The 22,309-nt window shown below is 53.1% G+C and overlaps 1 non-coding gene and 2 pseudogenes across 1 annotated transcript; all 3 read left to right on the plus strand.

Annotated features, from left to right (window-relative positions):
* Positions 1 to 7,139: 7,139 nt before the first annotated feature.
* Positions 7,140 to 7,868, plus strand: LOC146725194 (small subunit ribosomal RNA; annotated as a pseudogene; the record flags this gene model as incomplete).
* An 816-nt stretch (positions 7,869 to 8,684) lies between these two features.
* Positions 8,685 to 8,839, plus strand: LOC114943635 (5.8S ribosomal RNA). The gene has a single exon (XR_003822063.2). It is a non-coding gene; the product is annotated as a 5.8S ribosomal RNA (ribosomal RNA).
* A 1,058-nt stretch (positions 8,840 to 9,897) lies between these two features.
* On the plus strand, positions 9,898 to 12,229 carry LOC146725195 (large subunit ribosomal RNA; annotated as a pseudogene).
* The last annotated feature ends 10,080 nt before the right edge of the window (positions 12,230 to 22,309 follow it).

Consider the following 22,309-nt stretch of genomic DNA (forward strand, 5'->3'; position numbering starts at 1 on the left):
CAGGCACCGGGCCATCCGAGAACCCGGGACAGTATTCCCATTCAAATTTCTCTCCAGAATTAACGGCGTGTAGGGGGGCAAACGGATTGACTACCGAGAGCCCCCCAAGAAACCCCGGTCTTTCTTAGCCCCACAACTCACCATGACCGTAGGCGCATGGGCCGAAGCCCTTAGGGGCGCACTTCGCTGTACACTCTCTTAGTCGACACCTACCGAGTTTAAACTTTCAAAGTAGGCCGTTTCCGGGAGCACCACAAGGAGGTGGAGGTACAACTCGGACGTGAGAGGCTGAAGGTCCTTACTAGAGGACTTCGTTGGCGCATCACGAACCAACCACGACTCTCTCTAAGTACCATCGCAGCGTGTTGCTTTGAGGACCGAGAGAGTCATAGTTACTCCCACACAATCCTTTTTGTATTCTTCTATTTCGATTGGATCCGGATCGTCACAGTTTTAAGTATGAAATCTTCTTTGAGACCTTCAAACTTATATTCCCTGTCTACGTCATAAATTATAAGAGTAGGATTTATTTTCCTTGGCTCCTCTACTTTCAATTTCTTTGTTGTTAGGTTTATTCTTTTCACAAAGTCCCCGTCTCTTTCATCCACCTCCACCACTACTCCTTTTCCTCTCATTTGCCTTATTGCCTTTATCCTCAGCCTTTTATTTGTACTTGTCAGTTCCTTTATAACCTCCTTCTTTATTTCACTATTCGTTCTCGCATCTTCGTCTTCTTTTATAGGTTTAATTAGTACTACTTTGTGCGTAGTATCTGACCTCCTTTCTTTTTCTTTTACAGCACCTGTAGCAGTCCTTGGAGTTCCTGCCGTAACATTGGCATAGGAGAGTCCTTTAGGCCTCAAGTCAGCAACAGCTTGGTAAGCAGCTTTCCATTTTTCTTTTTCTAAAACTACATTATGTAGTCTATTTTCTAGTACTGCCCATTTGGACAATATGTATTTTATTGCAGATTTTGTTATTTTGTTGTTATCATTAAACATGAATGTCTCGAGCTGTTCCTTTGTCTCCATCATCTCCTCTACTTCATTTACTCCTGTGCTCTGTTCTAATCTTTCATATCCATCCTTCTCATTTTCAGAATCACTCAGCCTTGTGTTCCCTTCATGCGTCTCTTCAGTGTCTTTTTGGGTACTACCCGAAGGAGGTGGTGATCTACTTACAGATCCCCTTCGCGCAAACAGCAATTCTCTTTTTCTCTCTTTTTCGGCGTTCAGAGTTTCGGTTACTTTCGTGCCAGCATTAGTCGTTACCAAAGTATCAGCCAAGTTTTTGTGTTTTTGTTTGAGTTTTGTTCTTTCCATGTATATCCCACGAGTATGGCAGGAAAAAAAATGTCCACTCAGGCAGAGCCTCCATCACCTGGGTAAGGCGACTTATATACCACAGAGGTTGCGCCAGGTGCCCCTGGGGGATCGTTTGCGGTCGCGCAGCTTAACCTCCCCGCGGCCATGCAGCCCCAGACACGATGCCTCCCATCCTGGCTTGAAAGGGACCTCGGGGCCCCGGGTGCGTCATGCCCGTACTACTGTCGAATCGTCAGTAGCCTCCTGGGGAAAGTAGATAGGAACAGATGTCCGTGGTTGATTTAACGTGCGGTACCTGCTCAGAGAGCTTAATCACACGACCCCCATGGGTGCGGAATTGGGATAAGCCCAATCAGCTCGTTCCAGCAGGCCAGGAACTACCAGTAGCGCCTCCGAGTTTGTAGGACTCTTCGGCAACCCACCGGTTGGGGCGAGCGCCTGTCCAACGCTCTACCAGCTGTGCAGGACTGGTGCCCGAGCAGATACGCTGCTCACCCGTCGAGGCCCGAGAGCCCCTAACCAGCATGCGGCTTCAACCACTACCCCCACGAGTCCGACCTCAATTGCCGGGACGAGGGACGAATCCCCCTGGGCAACCCGACTCCCGTGGTACCAGTCAAGATCACTGGTTGGATCTTCGTGGCCGAGACCACTCCCAGCTTTCGGAGGCCTACACCTCCCAGGCAGTGGTCGGCCTATGTTCCTCGGGAACATCGGCTTCTCTTATCCTCCTTTCAGCATCGCCCTCCTTCTCTGAAATACAATCTTCGCATACACACCAACACTTTCATACCTTTCCTTACATTCCAACATGCGACTCACATCCACACTGCCATTCTCTCGCACAATCACACCCCACTCACTCAGGTTCCTCACATCACCATACATTGGACACTCAACCAACACATGCTTTTAATTCTCTCTCTCCGCTCCGCATGCACAGCTCTCACTCTCAGACAGACCACGCTTATACAGGAATTCATTCAAACTTCCATGCCCTGTCAGGATATAGCCCAGGCTCAAGCTAGGCTCGAACTCTCGGCACTCACCCGCGAACCTTACATTCTTTATAAATTCATACGTCACTCTTCCTTTCTCGCATTTATTCCATCTATTCTGCCACATCTCATACAGCCTTTCACTCACCAATTCCATACATCCTTCCACACCTCTCTCACGCAAGTCACTATCATTTACTACATCATACTCACTCATACTAATTCCCTTTCTCACCTTATACAACACTCCTCTTCTCACGCACTCCAGGTCCCACGGCAAGCCACCCATAAGGACTTGCATGGCCGCCCTGGAAACCGTTCTACATACATTCAGACACGCACTCAACACCACTCGCTGGCACCTATTTATGAGCTCCCTCGCATATTCAAATCTCATCACTCCATACCATACACTCGCTCCATACATCACACACGACATGAACAGACCTTTATACAACACAGTCACAGCTTTCTTTCGCAAACCCCACTCACTTCTCAACACGCGTCTTAATTTTCCCACCACATTCATACATTTCTTTCTCAGACACTCCAGATGCAACCTGTAGTTCATCCTTTTACTCACACAAACACCCAGATATTTCACGCTCCTCGCATACCTCACGCATCTATCATTCACTCGTACATTGGGAGGCCTCGTCCCAGCCATACTACCTTTCATCAACATCATCACAGTCTTGTTCTCAGACACACTCACACCTACTTTCACTCCCCATTCGTACACCATTCTCATCCACTTAGTACCCTTTTTCTCCAACTCCGCTCGGCTCTGTCCTTCCACGACCAACAACAAGTCATCCGCGTACGCAACCACTTTACATTCACTCTCACGCAGCCGCCACAACAGTTCATCCATCATTAGGTTCCATATAAATGGATCACAGATGGAGCCCTGCGGGCAGCCACGCTTTACGTCTTTCCACACTGTGTCACACGCACCCATCATGCATACACGCCTGCCGCTAAAATAGCTCTTCCATAATTCAATTTCTTCACATTCAACCTCACGCAATTTCTCGATCACACATTCCCACTCTAGGTTATCAAACGCTCCTTTGAAGTCCACGAACACTCCTAACACATACTTTCTCTCCGACCCATTCACCCAGTCATGCACTCGATTCCATGCATCCTCGGTCGACCGATTCCTTACGAATCCGTACTGGGCGTCACACATTCTTCCACCCATCGTTCGCTCGAGTCTTCCAACCATCATTCGCTCCAACACTTTCCCCAGCACGGACAGCAGTCAAATGGGCCTATAAGACCCAGGGTCCGACCTAGGTTTATCGGGAGACTTCAATAACACTACCACCCGCGCAGTCTTCCACGCCGGGGGGAAACACGCTGTATTCAGACATACATCATACATTCTTTTCATCCATACCGGGACAGCACGCCAAATCGCTCGCAACATCTCAGCACTCACACCATCCATACCAGGTGCCTTACCCACTTTCATCGATCTCACTGCCACATCCACTTCGCTCCATTCAAACTGCTTTTCTTCCTCCCTCACGTCTCCCCTGGCGTCTATCGCCACGTTCGTCCTTGCTGCCGGGAAGAATCTCTTCATTAGCTCATCCGCGCTTTCTTTCCATGTACTCGTCACTCTATCACCCACTTTTATGCCACTTAATCTTACCCTATCACGCTTTCCCATGCACACCTTATATACATCGCTCCATGGATCCCTCTTCCCAGTCACGCACACAAATCGCTTCCAATTTTCCTCTTTCACTCTTCGCATTTCCTCCTTATACTCCCGCAAAACATACTTATATTCATTCATTCTTTCTTCCACTCTGCTTCCATTCCTCTTTCTCGCACGCTGGTAGGCACGTCTGCTCCTTCCTACAGCCTTCTTCAGTTTCTCAAGCTCATCCGTCCACCACACAAGCTTCCTAGCATACACAGGTTTACACCTCTTCATCCATCGATCATTCGCACTATGGATCCATTTCATCATTCGCTCTACACAGCTCTGCGCATCCGCTTCGTCTATGGCGCTCGCTGCATCCTCTAACGCACTCTCTCGCATATCACACATATATCCTTCCCAGTCTACGTCCTTGCACACCCATCTACGCATGCCCTCATTCGTACCTACATTCTCTCTGTGTACCATCCGTATTAACAATACGTTATGGTCACTCACTCCCCAGTCGGCTTTACTTCCCACTCATACCGGCACCCTCCATTCACGCCGTTCACGAAAGTGACATCGATGTCACTCTCCCCATTCGGCCCGCTGAACGAGTAAAACTCGCTTGGCTCATTCAACAACATTCATCCCGCTCGCAATCATCCATTCCTCAATCACTCTACCACGCGCTTCACTCTCTCTGCTGCCTCCACCCTTGCTATACCACAAGGGAGAGACGGCATTCGCATCCATACCTATCAGCAGACGCTTTCTCCCGGCCGTCTCACATACTCTGTCCATGTACGCCAAGTACGGCTCGATACACTTACCATACTGGCAATACATGGACACCACATACATTTCGCCAAAGTCCCCCTTCAACCACACACTCACTCCAAGCTTATTCGTACACTCTCTCACGCACATCACGTCTAACCTAGAGTCATTTACCACCACTGCTGCTTTCACCGTCCCACTTTCGCACACAATCACATCCATACCTATGGGCAAGCCCACCACACGTCCATGCCTTTCATACGGTTCTTGCAGCAGTGCTACACTCACTCGACGTTCGCGCATCATCTCACCCAGATCACACATAACCGCATACGCTCTCTGGCAGTTATACTGCACCACATTCACGCACCATTCATTCGTCATTTATTCTCGCTTTCTCTCTTTCTAACGCTCTCACGTATTCCGGACACACTTCGGACAGAACCGAGTGATCACATTTGCTCCCTTTCAGCTTACAGTTTCTACACACACTTTCCTTTTTACAATCTCTCATCATGTGTCCTACACATCCGCATTTTTGGCACAGTCTTTCCTTTTCGGTGCATTGCCGCATCATGTGCCCAAATGCGAAGCACTTGTGGCACCTCAGCACACTGAAAAACTCTTTCACCCTAAAGGCCTTCCAATGCACAAACACTCGTCCGTCACTACAGAGCACATTTCTTATTGCACTCGTAACTTCTAATATCACATTTCCGCAGGTTGCATCTTTCTTCGCATTCCTACTCACAACACGCACACGTTCCATAAATACTCTCTCATCCACTCGCCCTTTCAAGCTCCTCTCATACATTTCTCTCATTAACACTTCACTCGCCATATCATTCGGCACATCGTACAAGATGATCTTTGGGCCTATCTTGCGAGGCAGCTCAACCTTTAGGCCAGCATTCTTAAACTGACCACACTCTCTTATTCTTTTCAACTCACTCTCGCTCATCGTCTCAATCGCTACACCTCCATTCCTCACTTTCCTCACCGCTTTCACACGCACATTCAGTGACTTGCTCACATGCTTCATCATTCTCTCCTTTACTTCCTCACTTGTCACACTCGCACTTGCATCATCCGCTCTCACTATTACCGCATAACTCTTCTCTTTCGTTTTCACTCGTTTTCACATTCACTTCCTGTACCTTTTCAATCACGCTCTTTTCAACATTTTTCGCACTCACGCTCGCATAGCTCATTCCACTTCCGCCGTAGGCTAAATCCCGACTCGCTTGACGCATACACTCATCCAGTTTCCCCTGTATTCTCTCATTTTTGCACAACATTTTCATCATCTGTTCCTCATATTCTCCCACAATGTCCAGTATTTTCTCACTCGCACTCTTAGAAATTTTGTTCGTCTCCGTAAACATGAATTTACGGAGTCTCGCACCAATTACTCTCATACACGCTATCTCACTCATTTCCGCAACGCTCTCATTCTCTCCTTCATTCATTAATCAAGAACGAAAGTTAGAGGTTCGAAGGCGATCAGATACCGTCCTAGTTCTAACCATAAACGATGCCAGCTAGCGATCCGCCGAAGTTCCTCCGATGAGGAACGGGTAACGGGGAATCAGGGTTCGATTCCGGAGAGGGAGCCTGAGAAACGGCTACCACATCCAAGGGAGGCAGCAGGCGCGCAAATTACCCACTCCCGGCACGGGGAGGTAGTGACGAAAAATAACGATACGGGTCTCATCCGAGGCCCCGTAATCGGAATGAGTACACTTTAAATCCTTTAACGAGGATCCATTGGAGGGCAAGTCTGGTGCCAGCAGCCGCGGTAATTCCAGCTCCAATAGCGTATATTAAAGTTGTTGCGGTTAAAAAGGCTCGTAGTTGAATCTGTGTCGCACACCGTCGGTTCACCGCTCGCGGTGTTTATCTGGCGTGATGTGGGACGTCCTACCGGTGGGCTTAGCCTCGCGAGGGGCGGCCCAACTAATATCCCGTCGCGGTGCTCTTTACTGAGTGTCGAGTCGGGCCGGTACGTTTACTTTGAACAAATTAGAGTGCTTAAAGCAGGCTACCTTCGCCTGAATACTGCGTGCATGGAATAATGGAATAGGACCTCGGTTCTATTTTGTTGGTTTTCGGAACGCCGAGGTAATGATTAATAGGGACAGATGGGGGCATTCGTATTGCGACGTTAGAGGTGAAATTTTTGGATCGTCGCAAGACGGACAGAAGCGAAAGCATTTGCCAAAAATGTTTTCATTAATCAAGAACGAAAGTTAGAAGTTCGAAGGCGATCAGATACCGCCCTAGTTCTAACCATAAACGATGCCAGCTAGCGATCCGCCGAAGTTCCTCCGATGACTCGGCGGGCAGCTTCCGGGAAACCAAAGCTTTTGGGTTCCGGGGGAAGTATGGTTGCAAAGCTGAAACTTAAAGGAATTGACGGAAGGGCACCACCAGGAGTGGAGCCTGCGGCTTAATTTGACTCAACACGGGAAACCTCACCAGGCCCAGACACCGGAAGGATTGACAGATTGATAGCTCTTTCTTGATTCGGTGGGTGGTGGTGCATGGCCGTTCTTAGTTGGTGGAGCGATTTGTCTGGTTAATTCCGATAACGAACGAGACTCTAGCCTGCTAAATAGGCGTACCTTATGGTATCGCGAAGGCCCCCGGCTTCGGCTGGCGGGTTTTTACTACCAACGTACAAACAAATCTTCTTAGAGGGACAGGCGGCTTCTAGCCGCACGAGATTGAGCAATAACAGGTCTGTGATGCCCTTAGATGTTCTGGGACGCACGCGCGCTACACTGAAGGAATCAGCGTGTGTTCCCTGGCCGAAAGGCCCGGGTAACCCGCTGAATTTCCTTCGTGCTAGGGATTGGGGCTTGCAATTGTTCCCCATGAACGAGGAATTCCCAGTAAGCGCGAGTCATAAGCTCGCGTTGATTACGTCCCTGCCCTTTGTACACACCGCCCGTCGCTACTACCGATTGAATGATTTAGTGAGGTCTTCGGACTGGTGCGCGGCAATGTCTCGGCATTGCCGATGTTGCCGGGAAGATGACCAAACTTGATCATTTAGAGGAAGTAAAAGTCGTAACAAGGTTTCCGTAGGTGAACCTGCGGAAGGATCATTAACGTTCCGGAAGGTCCTGCTCTGCGTCGAGAGTCCTCTCTTTTGGGAGAGACGCGCGCTCGCAGCAGTCGGCGACTAAATGGACGCGCTGAAAAGGCGCTCTCAGAGAAAAAGAAAATAACGGATTTGACGGAATTTGTTGTTGTGTTTTGATATAACGACGGACGCCGTCGCGCCTCTCTGACCGAAAGTAGTAGGCAAGCAGAGCAGCGCGCTCGGCGGTGTTCGACGACGATTCGGAGCGAGACGCTTCGCGATCACGCTCGTGTGTGTGCCATTCTCCGGCCACACACACACACAGAGCGTCGATTCGGCGTTGAGCGCGAACCGGTGGTAACCTATGCCCGCGCACGCGTGTGTGCAGCACCCACGACGTTCGTCGACGCGCGCCCTCCCCGTTGTCGCGGGGCAGCGGTCAGCGTGCCGAGAACACACGGTGTGCGACCGCGAGTGCCGAGCGAGAGGACCCCCATATATTATTATAATATATATATATAACACAGAGAAGGGATCGATGATATTTCGACCAATCTGTCAACTGTATCGGTCCGACGGTTTCTTCAAAGAGCTTCCGCCCCGGCTCTCCCGTTGCGGGAGAGACGCTCCGAACGAGAAACACACAACTCTATCTTTGTGCCGTAGCCTTCCCTGGCGGGAGGCGGCGGTCCGCGCGCGTCCTCGGACGCGCGCGGACAGGCTGATCGAAGAGCCACCACGATTATTCTCTCTCTCTCTCTCGTCCGAGAGAAGAGACCACGATGGTTGAACGAGAAGCGCGTTTCTTCGCGAACGCAAAAATTTCGAACGATTACCCTGAACGGTGGATCACTTGGCTCGTGGGTCGATGAAGAACGCAGCTAATTGCGCGTCAACTTGTGAACTGCAGGACACATGAACATCGACATTTCGAACGCACATTGCGGTCCACGGATACAATTCCCGGACCACGCCTGGTTGAGGGTCGTTTTAGTACCCCTAAACTGCTTGCGCCCGAAAAGCGCGCACGGCCACGACGCGGGCGACCAGAGAATGGCGCGCGCGTCGCCTGTGCCCTGTGCAACGCTTACAATGGGCGTACGAGCGATCGTTGGACGTTCGCCCGAGGTGTCTGTGCCGCGCCGACCGGCCGCGGTGCAAATCCTGGCGTCGTCTGAAATGACACACCGAAATAATAATAATAATGAGGAGGAGAAGCGCACAAGCGTGTAAAACGTTGGCGAACGCGCGCCCAGAGAATGCTGCGCAAATTAAGAGGGGGAGCGTGTTTGTGTATCCAAGTCGTGTGTGTACGCGAGAGCCGAGGAGAAATGGGATGAGAGTAAGAGCGCGCGCGAAGGGAGCAACAAACGGCCAAAAAAAGGGTCAGGACGGTGAATGGCACCGCTTTCCCTAGAGCGGCGCGTGCGTCGTTGTCTCCCGAAAGTAGGTAGCGCTTGTCTCACCGTCTCTCCTCTCCGTACATCACACAGACTGACCGGACTGCTCTCGCACTCTGTGCCGCGTCTCTCGGTGCGATAGCGCTCGCGCGTCTTATGCCGAGGCGCCCTTGCCCGCACACATAACGGTATTACGGAGAAATATACGGCGCGTCGTCGTCCGGCGGAGAGAGCATTCGTAATCCTTTACCTCTTTACGGAGAAGGGTTTTGAATCGCGAGCCGACCGCGTGTCCGAGTCCACGAAATTTTCGTAAAGCGAAAAAAGGGGACCGGCGCGCCGCGTCGTGTACTCGTCGAATCGATTCCGCCCGAATTTCGTATATGAAAGAGAAGGGAGAGCCGAGAATCTCGAACCCCGCGATATATCGTCTCCATTACCACCAACGAGTGTGTGTGCGGTTAGCGCCCCGGCGATTTGCCTTCTCGCGTATTTCGTGTGCTGCCGCTGCTGCTCTCTCGTTCGACGCTCACTCTCTCTCCCTCTTATAATATATATTATAGAGGAGAGACGACGATGAGCGACGCGGAGGAGGCAAACGGCTACGAAAACTCACTATGCGACGACCTCAGAGCAGGCGAGATTACCCGCTGAATTTAAGCATATTATTAAGCGGAGGAAAAGAAACTAACCAGGATTTCCTTAGTAGCGGCGAAGCGAACAGGAAAGAGCCCAGCACAGAATCCCGCGGTTCCGCCGCAGGGAAATGTGGTGTTTGGGAGGATCCGCTTATCCCGAGGTGCCGCGTCGCGTCCAAGTCCATCTTGAATGGGGCCACTTACCCGTAGAGGGTGCCAGGCCCGTAGCGACCGGTGCGCGCCTCGGGAGGATCTCTCCTTAGAGTCGGGTTGCTTGAGAGTGCAGCTCTAAGTGGGTGGTAAACTCCATCTAAGGCTAAATACGACCACGAGACCGATAGCGAACAAGTACCGTGAGGGAAAGTTGAAAAGAACTTTGAAGAGAGAGTTCAAGAGTACGTGAAACCGTTCAGGGGTAAACCTAAGAAACCCAAAAGATCGAACGGGGAGATTCATCGTCAGCGGCGCTGGCTTCGCGTCGGTCGGCGATGTCCCGCGGAGTCCTTGCGGCTCGCGCGCGGGCACGCTACCGTGCGCCGATGTCCGGCGCTCGTCGTCGTGCACTTCTCCCCAAGTAGAACGTCGCGACCCGCTGGGTGTCGGTCTACGGCCCGGGTGCGGTGTCTGTCGCGTCGCCGGTAAAACGGCACGCGACAAACCCTCGGTCGCCCGGCCGGCTGCTCGGCGGTACGCGCAAGGTATCAGGCCGCACTATTCACGGTGCGTCGAGACCGTCGCAAGCGCGCACCACGGTACTCGGAGGTTACGGACTTCGCGCCGTCCCCGGTCCTGGCCCGCTGTTGGTTACAGTACGGTACACCTTCGACAGGCCTACGAACGTCTCCCGCGGTCTCGCGGGAGCCCGATACCGGTCGGCGACGCTACTGCTTTGGGTACTCTTAGGACCCGTCTTGAAACACGGACCAAGGAGTCTAACATGTACGCGAGTCATTGGGACTTGTCGCGAGACCTAAAAGCGTAATGAAAGTGAAGGTCGGTTCTGGCCGTCGACCTAGGGAGGATGGGCCGCGTCGCGATGCGGCCTCGCACTCCCGGGGCGTCTCGTTCTCATCGCGAGAAGAGGCGCACCCAGAGCGTACACGTTGGGACCCAAAAGATGGTGAACTATGCCTGGTCAGGACGAAGTCAGGGGAAACCCTGATGGAGGTCCGTAGCGATTCTGACGTGCAAATCGATCGTCGGAACTGGGTATAGGTGCGAAAGAGTAATCGAACCATCTAGTAGCTGGTTCCCTCCGAAGTTTCCCTCAGGATAGCTGGCACTCGGCCGTTCCGCACGGAACGCGCGCGAGTCTCATCTGGTAAAGCGAATGATTAGAGGCCTTGGGGCAGAAACGACCTCAACCTATTCTCAAACTTTAAATGGGTGAGATCTCTGGCTTTCTTGAATTATGAAGCCACGAGCATCTTCGGATCAGAGTGCCAGTGGGCCATTTTTGGTAAACAGAACTGGCGCTGTGGGATGAACCAAACGCAGAGTTAAGGCGCCCAACTCGACGCTCATGGGACACCATGAAAGGCGTTGGTTGCTTAAGACAGCAGGACGGTGGCCATGGAAGTCGGAATCCGCTAAGGAGTGTGTAACAACTCACCTGCCGAAGCAACTAGCCCTGAAAATGGATGGCGCTGAAGCGTCGAGCCTATACTCTGCCGTCAGCGGCAAGTGGGGCGGCAACCGGGAGCGGGCGTTAGTCTTCTCTCGCGTCGTCACGAAGCCCTGACGAGTAGGAGGGTCGTGACGGTGAGCGCAGAAGGGTCTGGGCGCGAGCCTGTCTGGAGCCGCCGTCGGTGCAGATCTTGGTGGTAGTAGCAAATACTCCAGCGAGGCCCTGGAGGACTGACGTGGAGACGGGTTTCGTGTGAACAGCCGTTGCACACGAGTCAGTCGATCCTAAGCCCTAGGAGAAATCCTATGTCAATGACGGCGTACAATATACTTGAGTGTCGAGAAATAATAATAAATATTATACGAAAGACACACGCCCGTCGGGCGAAAGGGAATCCGGTTCCTATTCCGGAACCCGGCAGCGGAACCGCATACAATTCGTGCCCTCGTAAGAGTGTTCGTCGGGGTAACCCAAAATGACCTGGAGACGCCGTCGGGAGATCCGGGAAGAGTTTTCTTTTCTGTATAAGCGTTCGAGTTCCCTGGAAACCTCTAGCAGGGAGATAGGGTTTGGAACGCGAAGAGCACCGCAGTTGCGGCAGTGTCCGGATCTTTCCCTCGGACCTTGAAAATCCAGGAGAGGGCCACGTGGAGGTGTCGCGCCGATTTGTACCCATATCCGCAGCAGGTCTCCAAGGTAAAGAGCCTCTAGTCGATAGAATAATGTAGGTAAGGGAAGTCGGCAAATTGGATCCGTAACTTCGGAATAAGGATTGGCTCTGAGGAGCGGGGCGTGTCGGGCTTGGTCGGGAAGCGGGTCTGGCTGACGTGCCGGGCCTGGGCGAGGTGAACGGTCGGCGTTCTCGCGCCGGTCCCGGGATCCGAGCTCGGTCCCGTGCCTTGGCCTCCCGCGGATCTTCCTTGCTGCGAGGCTTCCGTGGCGGCGCGAGCCGTCGTGGTCGTCCTCTTCGGCCGCCATTCAACGCTCAGCTCAGAACTGGCACGGACTAGGGGAATCCGACTGTCTAATTAAAACAAAGCATTGCGATGGCCCTCGCGGGTGTTGACGCAATGTCATTTCTGCCCAGTGCTCTGAATTTCAACGTGAAGAAATTCAAGCAAGTGTCACGTCCGGCCGTATAAATTTTTTCGTTTACTCCAAGTTCCTTAAACGCTATTTGAAAAGCGCGCCAAGCCGGCCATGACGCTTAACTCCGTCTAGAAACTAAGCGTGGCGCTTCGTAGCGCCTAAGGGTCTCCCACCACGGTGAGAGCCCCTACTCCGGAGAGTTCCCCCTCTCCAGGCCGCCGCAGGCCCGAGCCGCCGAAACGAAGGACCTCAGAACAGTCCCGAATTTCGTCAGTTCTCTGCGCGACACCGAACAGTATAGTCGCACTCCTAAATTCTAACTCTAAGTCCAAATTCTAAATCCTAACTCTAAAATTCTAACTCTAAGTATAATATTCTAACTCTAAATTCTAAGTCTAAATCTAAATTCTAATTCTAAGTTTTAGTCTCGAATTTTGTACTACTATACGAATAAATCAGTGTATTCATGTGTGAAAACTAGTGTTCAGTATTCTTCAAAACTTCCACTCCCGTGATAAAATACGATAGCGTTTAAATTTGTCATACGGCGTTTGAATTCAGAATAATTCAAACTGTGTTTGGAGCGGACCACCGCTCATCACAGTCAGAATTAACATTCTCAGCATTTGCCAAAATAAGGAATTGATAGTGAGGTCCGCCGCATATCAACCCTCCTTATTTGAGTAATCATTCAGAGGATGCATCAAATTCAATATGCCTAAGACGCGACGCGCAGGAAGAAAGAATCAATTACGAAAACTAAACCGACTTTATCGCGAATCAGCGACCGAGGAATATTCTCAATTCCTCGGAGTGGAATATCAGGCCGATCCTGAATACGAGAACATTTTCAACATTAAAAATAATAACAACGACGAACTCCTACAGTGGAAGTGCATACCAATAACGTTCCAACCACGACGCCTGCCGCCGCCAAACATCCCAGTGAACGACCCTCGCCGCACGCACTACCTCCAAGTACGAGCCGACACGATCAAGAAAGTGCTACTAAAGGTAAGTGAAATTCACGTTAACCTAAGGAATCGCGCGTGTTAGCAAATTCAGAGACGCTTCTACCACGTGGAAGAGAACATTCTAGAAAAATCTCCGACGCATTTTTCCTCTTTTCCATCGTCACTGCGGAAGCTATAAAAAAAAGGTCGGGCTATAAAACTAGGGTCGACCACCACATGCGGTGCCACTCTCGGAATTCTAACACGGAAAAACGCAAATAGTTCAATCTCTTAAAAATCTTGTGTCTCAAAAAATAACTTCGTAAATCCGTACAACAAGGTAGTCATTTAAACAATAATCAATTGAGAACACTTTCGATTTACCAACATTACCGACGATATACCGACATACGTTCTTTTACCGACGTTATCGACAATATACCAACATACGTTCTTTTACCGACATTACCGACGATATACCGACATACATTCTTTTACCAACGGGTTATCGACATCTTACTGGCACCTTACCAGTGTTTTACTGAACAATTACCGACGGTTTTGCCGACGACTACTAACTTCTCGATAACTGCCGGGTTCACCGAAGATCTACGAGCGAATGACGCATTATCAATTCGATTACGCAACAAACACAAATGTGCCCACTCACCCTTAGAGGTATAACTCCTCCTCCAGAAGTTAATCTCTTCGTACCGTTTGAACCCTTATTCTATTGCCAAGTTGGTGTCGGGTACATCCATTTTGAGACTAAGGCAGCTCTCTGCATTTCATGCTACTCCACCTTACCCAGAGTCTCGAAATTACTTTGGACAAGGATTCGGAAGCATACTCTAATCATAGGCGGAACACCTATCGGAATAAATTGCGGAGTCTGCAATTTCCGACTTACCCTCACGCGAATCGGTGATTTGTGCGAGCTTTGTCAGTTTACGTACGAAGATTACTTACGCAACCCCAACGACGTTTCGCATAGAGCAATCGACGAAGCTATCTTTATTACAGTAGAGTCACAGGTAGGTCCCTCGCAATAATCCGATCACCTCAGTTCCAGCGCGAATAACCTCAGATCGCGGGTATCCCCGGGGAGAATCGCATAGATTCGCGTACCCGTAATAGCGATCGTGTCTCGTGGAAAAAGCCGAGCTCTGCATTCAAATTTTCGCAGCCGCGACCCCACGAGGCGTAACACAAGCGCGGGTAAACGGCGGGAGTAACTATGACTCTCTTAACGTTCTCTGGGACGTTCTCACATACCCCGTCCACCGGCCGGAACCCCTTTTGGCGCCTGTCGAAGATGTCGAGGGCTGCCAATCTCTTTGCCAATATCTTGTGGAAGTGTCTTATTATAACGGATCCTATGCTGAGAGGTCGGTACTCCGTCGGACCTGGCCGATCGGACATACCCCCCTTCTCAAGGAATACCGTTCTGGTTGTGGCGATTGATGAGGGGATCGTCTCTGCCAGGAGCAGCAGATTGAACAGAAGCGCACGAAGAATCGCAGGAACAGCGTTCCACATCCTCGGCGTAATCTGGTCCAATCCGGGCGCAGTGCCAGTCCTTACGGAAATCCTGTTCACCTCTGCAGGTGTTATAGGATCCCAGAGCAAGGTCTTATCCGCTACAGGAACTGGATCCGTGGCAGCGCCATCGCCGAGACCTTTGAGGTGAATCCCTCTCGGGCCCGACGTACGGTTCCGGCCAGCACTCGCAGCCTGTGCCGCTTCCCCAAACGACTCACGCAAGTCCGTCATGTCTCCATCCGCACCGCTGGAGGCCTCCATAATGGGGCGCCAGCAGTTAAGGAATTCGACAGCAGACGGCCTCTCGCGCACCGAGTCGCCCTCGAGGATACGCGACAAACAGGACTTCTTGTTCTTTTTGTAGAGGGATTGCACAATTGCGTACTCCCTCTTTCTCTTCTGCTCCTTGCTCTCTCGTTTAACTGGAGGACAGTGCTTCTTTGCCGAAACGCGTTGCGGAGGGCGCACTTGTAGCGACCGAGGGAAGATCATGCCCAGCCATCTCTCGATAGCCAAGACGTCGACCCTCCCCGCCGTCAGAGCATCTCTTGCCGTGCCAGCAAGAGTATCAGCCTCGTAGCTACGGAACGCCGCACTCTGCTCTACGAGTGATTGTATCTTGTCCCGCAGTTTCTGAGAACTTTGTTCAGGGGGAGGCTGATGTGCGCTTTGATCGTCAGTACTAGCCTCAATGGCCGCAGGAATGGTGTCGGCTCGTGTCATTACCGCACCATCCCTATCGCCCTCATCGATCACAATCGCGCGACGCGATTAGATCTCTTGGCAGAAGTCACTCGGTAAGGCTCCTGTCGCCGTTTACCCTTGATGGCTTCGAGACTCCTATTGGGGAACCTTGTCTCCAGATACTGGTTAATGAAAGGTTCCCCGGCTAAGATGCCTTCAGCCTCAGCGCGTGCCATGAATATAGTTTTTTCCACTGACCATCTGGCCTTTACGCGGTCAACATTGATAGCACTGTTGGCTTGTAGTGGTTGTGCACGTACTTTGTGGACACCAAGACCACGCATGTTTTAGAATCTCGCCGAACAATGCTCACAGCTGACCATCTCCTCCTCTAGGCTGTCCACTTCAGCCTGGCTGGTTCTTATAGTGATTCGCGACGGACCAGCTGCAACCCCGTCAGGGTCCTTCGCACCTCTCGCGCGCTCACTCAAGCGAGCACTCGCACGCAGACCCCGGGCCATCCGAAAACCCGGGACATCAGAATAATTCTTAGCTTTATTCATAATTTACTGCGTGTAGGGGGGCAAACGGATTGACAACCGAGAGCCCCCAAAAAACCCCGGTCTTTCTTGGCCCCACAACTCACCATGACCGTAGGCGCATGGGCCGAAGCCCTTAGGGGCGCACTTCGCTGTACACTCGCTTAGTCGACACCTACCAAGTCTAAACTTCCAAAGTAGGCCGTTTCCGGGAGCACCACAAGAAGGTGGAGGTACAACTTGGACGTGAGAGGCTGAAGGTCCTTACTAGAGGACTTCGTTGGCGCATCACGAACCAACCACGACTCTCTCTAAAAACCATCGCGGCGTGTTGCTTTGAGGACCGAGAGAGTCATAGTTACTCCCGTCACAGTCCTTTTATCCGTGCTTTGGGACGCCCGGAGGCGCTGTCGTTCTCTGCATGTGACGTGCGTCGATTTGTCGAAAGCGTTCGATACGGTTGCGCACGCTGCTATTCATACGACTCTCGATGAACTGGGGCTCCCTCGGGAGTTTAGAGAGTACGTAAGGGCTGTCTATTCGAATGCGCTGACCGAGTTGCAGGGGGGGGGGTCAGCGCCAAGGAAGTGTCGGCCATCAAGATCGGCCGTGGCGTGAGACAGGGTGATCCGTTGTCGCCCCTGCTGTTCAATCTGGTCGTAGAGAGAGCACTAGGAATTCTCTCGGAGAACGTTGGCTATCGGTTGGGTGGCCGGCTTATCAATGCACTGGGCTACGCAGACGACATTGTGCTCCTGGCCTCTACCAGAGATGGGCTGCAGGAGAACTTGACACGGCTTTATGACGCCTTTATGCGAAATGGGCTCGAGATCAACGCGAGAAAGACCGGAGTGCTGTCCATGGTGGCGTCCGGCAGAGACAAGAAGGTGAAGGTGGACGCCACACCTTATTTCACCGTGGGGGGAGCGATGATACCGCAAAGATCCCTGGTCGATGTCTGGACGTATCTGGGCTGCGAGTACACAGGTGCTAGGGAACTCGCAAGCAATCCACCCTTAGCTCAGGCCATCGAGCAACTCACGAGGGCACCTCTTGCCGCAACAGCGGCTGAGGTTGTTGCGTGACTGTCTCCTTCCACGGTATTATCACCGATGGACAGTGGGTACGGTCTCGGCCAAAACCCTCAAGGGTAAGGATATCATCGTACGCACTGCGGTGCGACGATGGCTGCGTTTTCCCCATGATGTTCCTGCTGGATACCTGCATGCGCCGATACAGAGTGGCGGGCTTGGAATGCCTCTATTGAGAACTTTGATCCCAATTCTGAAGCATAACCGACTGCAGCGGTTGTGTCGGAGTACTCTGCCCGCAGCATGCGCGGCTGCCGAAACCACGTATGTGGCTAGTCAGCTTGTCTGGTGTGAAAACCAGATGCGAGTGCGGGGCCATAGAGTGACTACAACCGCTGAGCTCAGACAGCAGTGTGCGGCCTGGTTGCGCGAGTCGTGCGATGGGAGTGGACTCAGAGAGGTTGCGGCCTCCAACCTGAGCTCCTACTGGGTATCGGCTGGCGCCGATGCCATCCCAGATGCCGTGCCGACTACGTGCACTATCACCACATACGGGCTAACTGCATACCGTCTAGAGCGAGATGCTCCCGAGGTCGTGATGGGCGCGATAATCGCTGTCGTGCCGGTTGTCCCGAAACCGAGACGCCGGCTCACTGCGTGCAACGCTGCTTCAGAACGCACGGAGGGAGAATCCTGCGGCATGACGACCTATGCCGTCAAGTTGGTGGCTATTTACAGCAGAAGGGATGGCGCGTCGATGCGGCACAAGCGTATTCGACGTCTGCCGGCCGGAGGCGGCTCGACCTGACCATCGCTAAGGGTGGTGAGGCAGTGGTCGTAGACGCGCAAGTAGTGTCTAGCGAAACCGCGTTGGAGATGTCCCACGAGCGTAAGGTGGAGAAGTACCGATCATGTAATGATCTGGCAGCCGCTGTGGCGGAGCGCACAGGAGTACCTCGAAATAATGTTCGTTTTACCGCCATTACAATTTCGTGGCGAGGTGTCTTGAGTTTGCGAAGGAAGCGAGTCTGAGTTGCGAGAGCTGGGTTTAACGTCCGCCCAGCTCCGAACGTTGACGACTCGAGTTTTGTGGGGCTCATGGCTGAACTGGAAACGTTTTAACGCAATGACATCGCGTTATAACGAAGGAAGGCGGAACGTGGCCTAATCTGGTGGTGCATGATGGATGGCGCCTAGAGTTGGGGGCCTCCGCATCAATCGCGCGAGTTTGAATGATTGCGTGAATGGTCGAGGTGAAGTACGAGTTGCCTTTGGCTAGCTCCGACCTTCACGCTCCAGGGTGTTGACTGCGAACACCAACAGTAAACAGCTCTGCAATATCGTTGTCGGTGGCGACTTGGCGACTGTGATTTTGTAGCAGTCGTCGCGCACCGTAGACGAAACATAGCCAAATGCCTCGTCATCTAATTAGTGACGCGCATGAATGGATTAACGAGATTCCCACTGTCCCTATCTACTTACTAGCACAGCATTGCCACGAGTCGGAGTCGCACAAGACCAAATGGCTCATATGTGGCGTGCACACCTAGTGTGTAGTAGCGTGGCTCCCTCTTGCTTGTTTCGCACACAGAGCCAAGGCCGAGGCGTGAATGCCGAAGAGTCGAAGGAGAGTTTAAAACAAAAAGTGAAACTGCGAATGACTAGATTGACCAGCACAAACTCTGGACAAATAATCTAGGAAATGAAAACGCAAAATCGGTAAACAAACCGATAGCCCAAAAACTGGTGTCCTAAGACTTGGCCCCAGAGTGTTCGGCCCGGAGCTCGCCGCTTCCCCTTACAAACTCTGGGTGCCTCGAAAATACGGATTGTTCCCAGGCGCGCATGCCGGGTCTGTCGAATGTCGGGGCGAAGGTCGCAAGCGTGTCCTTAACGGGACGCCGCATACGTTTGTGGCTGGAAACCGGCTCGATGGATCGGACATGCAGTGGAACAATCTAAGAACACTCGGTGTTTCTCTCTGTGGCATGCGGCACGGGAGGTTCGCCGGGAGTTGTCCAAAGGGGCAGTCACCCAGACTGAGGGCAAAATGGACCCGGTCCCACGGGCTATGGGCCCGGACCTTGAGGACGGAAGGAAGTCAGGCAGTACGCGTTGGAAGTCAGCAAAACATCCGGAAAAGCAGTACGTGGCGACTCGGCCCTTGGGGTGCGCTCCGGTGCAACTCACGGGGCTGGCCACGCGGTGGGTTTCAAAAAGGGCTAAAGGCAACACGCCTTAAGGACTCAGTTGAACCCAACGCAAGATTGAAAAGCAACACGCCGCGTGGCGATTCGGCCCCTGAGGTGCACTCCGGTGCAACTCACGAGGCTGGCCACGCGGTGGGTTCCAAAAAGGGCTAAAGGCAACACGCCTTAAGGACCCAGTTGAACCCAACGCAAGATTGAAAAGCAACACTCCGCGTGGCGACTTGGCCCCTGGGGTGCACTCCGGTGCAATTCACGGGGCTGGCCACGCGGTGGGTTTCAAAAAAGGCCACGCCTTAAGGACCCAGTTGAACCCAATGCAGGATTGCAAAGCGGCACGCCGCGTGGGGTCTCGGCCCCCCCCCCCTGGGGTGCGCTTCGGCGTCGCTGTCGGGGGCTGCCGCGATGCGTGTTGAGACTGACAGAAAACGTAAAATGCAAATGGGTGCGGCCCCTGGGGACAACAAAGCAAGGGATTGAAAGGAATGGGCGGGACCTCCAGCCACATCATGGCCAGCGAGTGTCCACAAGCGTTAAAGGTCTCCCGAGTAGTGCCGGGAACCCCAAAAACTCTCCAAGATTCTAAAGCAACACGCCGCGGCGAATGAAGGGAGCTTATCATTATCATTTTCAGGACTTCCACCCTCAGGCTTACACACTGCATTGCTACGACAAGTCGGCGTCACTGACCAAATGGCTCACAAGTAGCACGCGCACATGGATGCGTTGGAGGAGCGCACTCGGTGTCGCTCGCACAGCAAACTTTCTCCTCATCCGAGGACTGGAGTGCCTGGGGGTGGTACGGGTGCGTTTCCCGTACCTATCTATTCCAATCCCTGTCCTACCTACACCAAGTTCCGCCTTCCCGCAGACCCATCACATGTCCGCTCGCCTTCCTCATGCTGCGGTTCGATGGCGGGGGAGCAGGGGTCTCTGTCTGCGCCTGATGGGCCCCGCGCCTCCCGGTTTCTGGCCCGGAGGCGCGGGGGCCAAAGGGCGGCTTCTTTTCTTTCAGGAACATCATCATCGGTATCCTCGTCGTCGCTCCGGTCGTTTCGTTTCGTTTTACTTTGTCTCGTTCGTTCGTCTGCCTCGGGTGGAATGCCGATGAATAGGTAGGCGTTTCCTAACAATGGCGCTCGTCTTAATGTTAAGGCCGCCCGTCCCGGAGGTGTCGCCGGTCGCCGTGGTTGCCGGAGGTGTCGCCCGGCCCGGAGGTGACGCCGGTCGGCCGTGGTTCCCGGAGGTGTCGCCCGGCCCGGAGGTGTCGCCGGTCGGCCGTGGTTCCCGGAGGTGTCGCCCGTCCCGGAGGTGCCGTCCGTCCCCTAAGTTGACGCCGGCCGTTATGTGGTGCCGCACGTATAATCACGCCCGTAACGAGCCGTCTCGGTTGCCGCGCGCGCGATTTCGCATCGGGCGAGTGTTCCGTACCGTAATTGCGGTCACCGCAGCTTGCGTGTTGCGTATCATCCGTAATAATTCGAAATATATGTCTCCGACACGTGGGTTTGAGAGACACGTTTCGAGTTAGTAATCGGACAGCGCCCTTATGTCGAGTGAGCGCCGAATAGTAAGTAACTTTCGTCCGAAACGTTTTTACGTAGCTCTCCTCGTTGCGGCGCCGTAAATCGTCGTTAAGTGTTCCGGAGGTACCGCCGGCGGTCGTCTGACTTCGAGAGTTCTTTCGGTCGTCCGGAGGTGCCGCCCCGTCCCGGAGGTGTCGCCGGTCGCCGTGGTTGCCCGGAGGTGTCGCCCGGCCCGGAGGTGTCGCCGGTCGGCCGTGGTTCCCGGAGGTGTCGCCCGTCCCGGAGGTGCCGTCCGTCCCCTAAGTTGACGCCGGCCGTTATGTGGTTGCCGCACGTATAATCACGCCCGTAACGAGCCGTCTCGGTTGCCGCGCGCGCGATTTCGCATCGGGCGAGTGTTCCGTACCGTAATCGCGGTCACCGCAGCTTGCGTGTTGCGTATCATCCGTAATAATTCGAAATATATGTCTCCGACACGTGGGTTTGAGAGACACGTTTCGAGTTAGTAATCGGACAGCGCTCTTATGTCGAGCGAGCGCCGAATAGTAAGTAACTTTCGTCCGAAACGTTTTTACGTAGCTCTCCTCGTTGCGGCGCCGTAAATCGTCGTTAAGTGTTCCGGAGGTACCGCCGGCGGTCGTCTGACTTCGAGAGTTCATTCGGTCGTCCGGAGGTGCCGCCCGTCCCGTAGGTGTCGCCGGTCGGCCGTGGTTGCCGGAGGTGTCGCCCGGCCCGGAGGTGACGCCGGTCGGCCTTGGTCCCGAGGTGTCGCCCGCCCGGAGTGTCGCCGGTCGGCCGTGGTTCCCGGAGGTGTCGCCCGTCCCGGAGGTGCCGTCCGTCACCTAAGTTGACGGCCGGCCGTTATGTGTGCCGCACGTATAATCACGCCCGTAACGAGCCCTTCTCGGTTGCCGCGCGCGCGATTTCGCATCGGGCGAGTGTTCCGTACCGTAATCGCGGTCACCGCAGCTTGCGTGTTGCGTATCATCCGTTAATAATTCGAAATATATGTCTCCGACACGTGGGTTGAGAGACACGTTTCGAGTTAGTAATCGGACAGCGCCCTTATGTCGAGCGAGCGCCGAATAGTAAGTAACTTTCGTCCGAAAACGTTTTACGTAGCTCTCCTCGTTGCGGCGCCGTAAATCGTCGTTAAGTGTTCCGGAGGTACCGCCGGCGGTCGTCTGACTTACGAGAGTTTCATTCGGTCGTCCGGAGGTGC

This window comes from Nylanderia fulva, unplaced genomic scaffold, assembly GCF_048542155.1.
Source record: "Nylanderia fulva isolate GAGA-0341 unplaced genomic scaffold, ASM4854215v1 Scaffold1008, whole genome shotgun sequence".
NCBI classification, from domain to species: Eukaryota; Metazoa; Arthropoda; class Insecta; order Hymenoptera; family Formicidae; genus Nylanderia; species Nylanderia fulva.